This window comes from Protopterus annectens, chromosome 6.part1, assembly GCF_019279795.1.
Source record: "Protopterus annectens isolate FY-2018-M chromosome 6.part1, PAN1.0, whole genome shotgun sequence".
Lineage (NCBI taxonomy): Eukaryota > Metazoa > Chordata > Ceratodontiformes > Protopteridae > Protopterus > Protopterus annectens.
The window spans coordinates 398,863,408-398,871,189 of record NC_056738.1 but is presented as its reverse complement, the minus strand read 5'-3'; positions in this window follow the sequence as shown (position 1 = coordinate 398,871,189).

The following is a 7,782-nucleotide window of genomic DNA, read 5'->3' as shown; positions in this document are numbered from 1 at the left end:
GCGTGTCAAAGTGCCGCACGGAGGCATGGAAATGGCAGCTGTCGACGTGCAACCTAAAATGCTTGCATATAACAAGTTGCAAGATAGTAATCACATCTGTCAGTGTCCATGGATACTGAAACGTATGCAAAGCATGCAAGAAAGTACCTGCGAACACAAAGTGAAGAAGCAAACACAAATGCACGGTAGGGAATAATGGGTCCCTATCCCGCGAACAAATGACATGGAAGACCGTGTGGCCGTAGTCCAACGCAGTGTAGATAGCCATACCAAGTGGAAGTGAAACGCATCATATGTTAGCGAGCCACCAGTAGGTACGTCCAGCCCAATGGTTAGGGTCACCAGCTGACCCATAATGTGAGGGAGGGTACACAGCTGGGCAGATGTGTCCATAACAAAATACACGAGAAATGTAGATATCTAGCGACCGTATGTCCGAATCATATCCCACAAGGCATGTAATAGTCACATACAAAAGGTATGTCCGTATGTCACATACCAAATGTGATAGGAAATAGAATAAGCATGCAAACGAAACAGAAGGAGCATATAAACAGCTACAACAATAAGGACAAATGTAGGCTGAAAGGAACAGTATTATCCGTACCGTCGACTAGGATTACCACCTGTCCCACTTTGTGAGTGGCAGTCCCTCTTTGGGCAGTTGTGTCCTGACAAAAACTTGTAAAAATGGCAAATGTCCTGAGATTATAGGACAAAATTATTCCCTATACGTTATGTAATAGTTGCATTAAACAGTTTTTCTGTATCTAAATTACATAAATGTTATAAGAAACAGAATAAGCAACTAAAATGCTACAAGAATAAGCTTTTATATAGGGAAGAATTTTAAGTTCTATCCTGTGTACTGACCGTGGGTATGTGTCGGTCTGTAAAATGTGATGTTTGTACCAAAAATGTCCCACTTTGGCCAAATGAAAAGGTGGCAACCCTACCGTCGACTGTGGTGAGGTGTTGTCCACTACAGTCGGATATGTGTACGGAAGATATCCCATCCTGGACATAGGAAAAGGTGGTATCCAACCAATGAGTACAACAGGCTGCCAAAATCCAGAAGTCAGCGGTACAAGCCGAACTTGTCAGGATGTGTCACAGTCGAACGGGTAGTACCCGGGTATACCAACCATGTAATGAAAGTTAAGTATGGGCGTGTACCTATGTGCGTGAGGTATAGCATGTGGAAAGCAAACATGGCAGGGTAGTCCACACAACCATACAGGTACCTGACACATGTAGGATATTCAATGTGTTACTCTGGCCATGTCATGGGCCAACAATCAAAGCAGTGATGTATGGGGTGTGAGGAATCTGTGTGTGTGGGGTGGATGGGTAATGGTACAATCCTCCAAGGCGATACTGTGTCGTATGCAGAATAGGTGAACCGGAGGTGTATGAGGGAGCAGTAGGTAAAGCTGAAAGAAACACAAACACATGTATAAACAGCTGCAATACAAGCAGACAGGCCATACTGTAGAACACAATCCCACAAACATGTGAATATTGAAATGTGCGATACAAATGTATAGATATGTCACCGGCACATGTCCACAGATTGGTCCTGATGGAACTGGCCATAACAAATGCAACACACCTGGATGCATAATGGACTACCCAGCATCCCCTCCACATCACACAACCCGCTCCCATACCTGAACGTCCACCAAATCCAGCCGTACTTGGCCTACTGGTTTGGTGCAGCCACAGCTACACATAGTGACCACTACACATATGTAGTAGGTAGTGTCACCCTAGGCGGTTGCAGGATTACACACTATGTATCCCTTGCATGTAAAGCCCTCAGCACATTTTCGTAACTCCAAAAAGATGTTCATTATTTCGCTTGTTGTGGATAAGTCCAATTTTTGGATATCCCTCATGGGATACATAACCTGTGTAAACATTAGAACGGAAGACATGAAGTCCAGTCCTGTAGATATCTGGACAGAAGTTGGAATGTGCATTAGAGGTGCACGACACTGTCCAGCCCTAACTGGTCATGCATAACCTACTACCCAGGATCAAACACCTGCCCGTGACACACGGGTCCCGACACGAATAAGCGGGAGAATATATTGCACACATTCGCATAGTGGCAAATGGTATAACGGTGATGAAGGCACTGACCTAAACAGGATAACCCTGATCTACTGTGTGAGGGACAAGTAATGTGTATGTAGGTGTGACCGACCATACTTGTCAACCTCTGAGAGCAAGATATCTGGACAAAGCCGTGAATAAAAGTGGGACAAAGGCCCAAAAGTAGGGACAATTTGTAAATATTGCTCTTAGAAACTTAGAAAGTTGATAGAATAACAGTTTGTACATTGGCATTAATTTCCTGAAGAGTATGAAGTCTGAAACTCAACTGTCTGTCATTACTTCAGTCTTTAATGATTGGCTACTGATTTGCCAGAAAACAACAGTGTATTACAGAGGTCCGTACATATTTACAGTAACAAACCTTCACATTTGTTTACTGTACTACTGCATACCTGTAGTTAATTCATGTCCAAAATAATAATCCTCATATGAATGCATACAAGAAATATTCAAATGTGAATGGGAACACCCCTCACCGTGGATTATGTATTGTAACCACCCCCACCCATATTATGTATTGCCAACATAAAAAGCTCCTGACAGGTGCCGAAACACCTGTGTCTGTAAACACAGGTAAATATTTATAAAATGGACAAATTCTGTCCATGTGCTTTGTCTGACATTTGAACTCAGTCAGGGCAGTTCCGTTCACCAGGCTGACAAGCCTAAACCATCACCACATAAACACCCTGACAATCAAAGACTTGTATGTGCCAGGACTATAAGCCTTGGAGTTCTGCATATCCTTGGAGTGCTTGGGTCCAGAGCAGTAGGGAATAGGGAATGTGTAATATGTAGTACCGCGTTTTTCCCAGCAGGAGAATGGATGCCTGTGTTGTAAGTGAAACGGTGAGGCGTATGTTAATGTAGCTATGTACTATGGGTATGCATATAAATGAAGTTGCAAGCAGACTTCATCACTTTACATCTTTTGAGTATTATGCATATAAATGAGTCAGAACACCAATAGTATAGTGGTTACAGCATCCGGCCAATGTGAATGCAGTCCCGGTTCAACTACGACTACAGCATATATAATTTTAAAGTGTAATGAATGCGTCTGTGCTGTAAAGACATTTAAATATGTAAAGGTGAATGTGTGTTTCGCATATGTCCGTTAACTGGATTACAGATATTTTACTGGTACCGTCACAATTAATAAAGCCCACGTAAGCACAAAGACTTAGTAAACATATGTAACCCGCAATAAGGATATGCAAGTGCGCCTGTGCGTGTGTAATCCGCTCACAGCATAGCAAATGAATGCTGTTTTCTACACGTTATTTATATATCTATATATGGATATATATATTTGTGTATAGATATATATCCACAGACTTAAACTAAATAAATATATGAAATAAAGAATGTACAGACATATATATATATATATATATATATATATATATATATATATATATATATATATACACACACAATACATTAATTGATATATACATAACAAACATATAAACATATGTCCTTGCAGATATAACACATGTACATAAATAGGTTACATCATAGCTATTATGGATAGACATACAGACATGCAAGAAAGGTAAATACACTGCTGCTTCCCAAACCATTGCCCGGAAAGTACCAGTGTGCCAGATCTGCAAGTTCTACTCTTTAAACATGGATATAGGTGTCCTTTGCAGGACCCCAAAATTTGGTCCACTACAGGCACCGTCCTGTAATGATCGAAGCAAAGAAAGTCACATCCGCAGCTACAATATAGCTGTACATGCAACAGTAGCTTGTGCAAGGGTAATAACACATGGGTTGACAGAATGTATGACATATGTCCCGAATCGCGGATAGTGGATAGTGCTTAGAAGTGTCTTCATACTTTATTATCACTCACATTAAATATGTCTTATGACTACTGTGGAGGGGTGTCAGGTATGGGAATCATGGGTATGCAATAATGGGCCTAGGTGCCTAGGTGTTGGTTGGCACAGATTTATTAGGTCCGCCCCATGGGAGTGATTAATATTCCTATGTGGGTATAGCACATGCCTATATCTTCCAAAAATGAAGAACCCATCTACTGGATATTGTGTAAACCATTGGGGGAAGATGTAGGGACTTATATCAGTGTCATGTAAGTGATTATCATGGACGTACATGCGTACGAATAAGATGGTAACCATACCTCTCAACCTTTCAGAATAAGACATCTGGACAAAGGCATATTAAAATAAGTACAAATAGGGACTATTTTAAATATTCCTCTTACAAAGTTAGAACGTTGATAGAATAATGGATAATTCATTAGTATGAATGTTTTGAGGGTTATTAATTATAAAATACTAATGTCTGCCATTATTATCTAACCTCACAGTCCTTAATCACTTGCCACTAATTTACCAGAAAGGCACAATATTATGAAAAAGGAACAAAATTATAAGTCTAAGTTTGGGACATTTACCCAAAATGTGTACAGTTGAGAGGTATGAAGGTAACCCTGTCCTAAATAAATGTACAGAACTAGTGATATTAGGTGGACAGGTGTGAAGAAAGACGTAATGACAAATGACAAAACATGTATAAGTCAAAAGCATGTACCTCGATAAATGTGAATGAATACTTATGCCCTGTGATAGTCAATGTGGAAGGTTAATAGAAACAAAATAAATGTGTCCCTCAGGGAGTTATGCAGTGTCCCCGATACAGTGTTCTGCCACTGACGGAAAGCGCAAATACCGGCGAACACATAAGGTAGATGATAGCATAATATGTTTTGATTAGCACCTGTTGGCTTTTGTGAGGAAAACAACACTCTGGGCGGGTGTGTCCTGCAAAAGGAATGTAATGGCATCTGGCCTGTGATTTCTTCTTGTGTGTAGTGGTGTAATAAAATGATATATCTTGTATCAGAAACAGATACATGTTATAGGAAACAGTATTATCGACTATACTACTACAAGAAAAATCTGAAGGTATGAAAAGCGCTGAAGTAGTTAGTTTAGTATTGACCGCAGGTATGTGTTGACTTGTCAAATGTCACAGCTGTATATATAGTACCTATAGGGCTGTCACCTTCACAAATGATGAAAGTGGGTGCTGCTCTGTAGAAATGTCAGACATAGCAGGTCAAAACATAACTACAGCCATGCATACTCCACAAATAGACATATTAGCACACAGCAAAGCTTAGGCCAGGATTCATGGAGCCTTGGCTGGCATGTACGAGTAGAGTAAGAGTAGAGCAAGGCAAGATGTCTGCCGAGCTATTCAGCAATATCCTGTAGGGGCGTGTAAGACAGCCCCTAAAACAAACGTTTCATGGACAATGTTAGGATATGCAAATTACCCCATTTGTAGGTGAAAGCTATGCAAATGATGTAAATTTGCGATACATGAAACAGTAAGCTGTCCGTGCAAGAGTAGAGTTATGTGCAGAAATGTACCCGGATGTTAACCGAGTTACATTCTGCAAGTAGCTAAACGCAGCAATGTCAGCTGCAAATAAAGAATGGATTTAGTTGAAGAAGCATGCCAATGGCCAAATATAAGGCCAGTGGCATTTCTTTCCATTGGAAATTAATAAAACTCTATTTCTCCTCCCCGATCTCCAGTGTTTAGCGTGGCGCGATGGGTAACGCTGCACTGACAAAACAAGAAAAATATTTAAAATATACATACAAATTGTAATTTTAGTTAAAAGTTAGTTCGCCATGCAGGTGAATGGCAAGCTGAAGACAACATGGCTACTGAGTACTGGTTGCTTTGTGTGGAAGCGCTCTGTCAGAGATGTAACCAAGCATTAGTAGGCAATCCGATGCAATTGAGGGTGAGGATAGTGAATCACAATTTGTCATGCCATATGGGCCAAGCCACTACAGTGTAAGAGTAGGTTAAGGGGACTATCAGAGTAGAAGATAGGTGACATCATGAGTGTGTATGTATAAAACACTGTAATCTTATCGGAGCAGCATGTCACATGTTTGCTGTCAGTTACTCATCAGTGGAAGAGGCGTGTTATGATTTATCCTAGGTAAAGTCAGGAAACTGACGGTGTACGCCATGGATATCATGGAAGTTTCTTGCAAACCTGCTTACAATGTGTTCATGCCTGTGCACGCCTGTAAGCCCGAGTAAGCATGTGTGCTCGCTTGTCAGCCCGTGTGCGCGCGTTGAAGAACAAGTAAGCTAGTGTAAGAATGTTGAAGTCCATGTAATGTCGTGTAAGCCAGTGTACGCATTTGTAAGCATGTATAAATCTATACTACACACATCACACACGTACTGCACACTCTGAAACACATGCTGCCAATACTACACATGTCAGTCAAATGGCACATGGATGGATAATAAATCTTCAGAATTAACAGTGCTGTAAACTATACTATATTGATGGTCATAGCTGCAATGCATCATGCCTGCTTACATACACCTAGAAGGATATCACACTTTGTGTTAACAACATTTTAACATTAATAGAGTGCTATAAAGCCACCCTGTGCATCAGCAGCATATTAGTCTGTTCCTGCATCAATGTTACACATTACAAGTGGTGGCACAGGTGTCATCATATGCACAGGGTATGGTGTTTCATTTCCAGAGCCTGCCATTGAGCCATCCAATCAACATGTAAGTATGTGTGTGTGTGAGGGACAACAGTGTTTGCATGGCCCAATGTTGATGCAATGTGTGTGTGTATGTGTTAGCCCTAGCTGTTTGTTTTATGTGTGTGTGTCTGCATGTACACAGTTTCAGCATGTGTCAGCCATATACAAGAGGTTGTGGGACAGTCACAGACCGTACCTGCCAGGCTGTACAGATTGCCATTACTGGCCATGGACACCCCTCCATGCATTCAACAATATTCCAGTCCTGCACCTGTCAATGTATACACATAAATTCTTGGGATCTGTATCACAACCTATGGATAAACGGGAGTCAGTAATGTTAACCGGATTTGCATAGTATTGTCAGTTAATACATAGTTATATGAGCCATACTCATTCTCCAAAGTAATAACCACTGCTGACTGTTGCTGAGATGTGCACACGACCATTTAAAGGTGCTGTACTATCATTGTTTTCAATGTCCCTTGTAATACCCAGCAACAAAATAACTGGTCACTACACAACTATATCCCAGGATCACTACAGCACACAGTATGTGCAATATCACAGAGCTATAGCAGATTTACATACATCAAAGGTGATCACATACAGATAATGCTGCACATTCAATAGTGCTAATATCCACATACATATCTATATCTTTCTACATTACATATATATATCTATATATATATATATATATATATATATATATATATATATATATATATATATATATATATATATATATATATATACATACACACACACACACACACACACACACACACACACACACAAACACACACACACTTGGCAGGGTTGGGATCAGAACACAGACCTAACTACCTTATCACACTACAGCATTATGCATTTACAGAACGCGCTACCATGATTACTAGATCACAGCATTCACACAGGCATACGTTTAGCTTGCTGGCATCAGTATCAAAGGCAAAGACTCCGTACAGATTCTATGGAGAGTGAATAGTATAAAAGCAATGTACTGTTGTCATGCAGCAGGAAACTCACACACACACACATACACGTGGCAGGATTGGGATTAGAACACAGACTGAACCAGCCC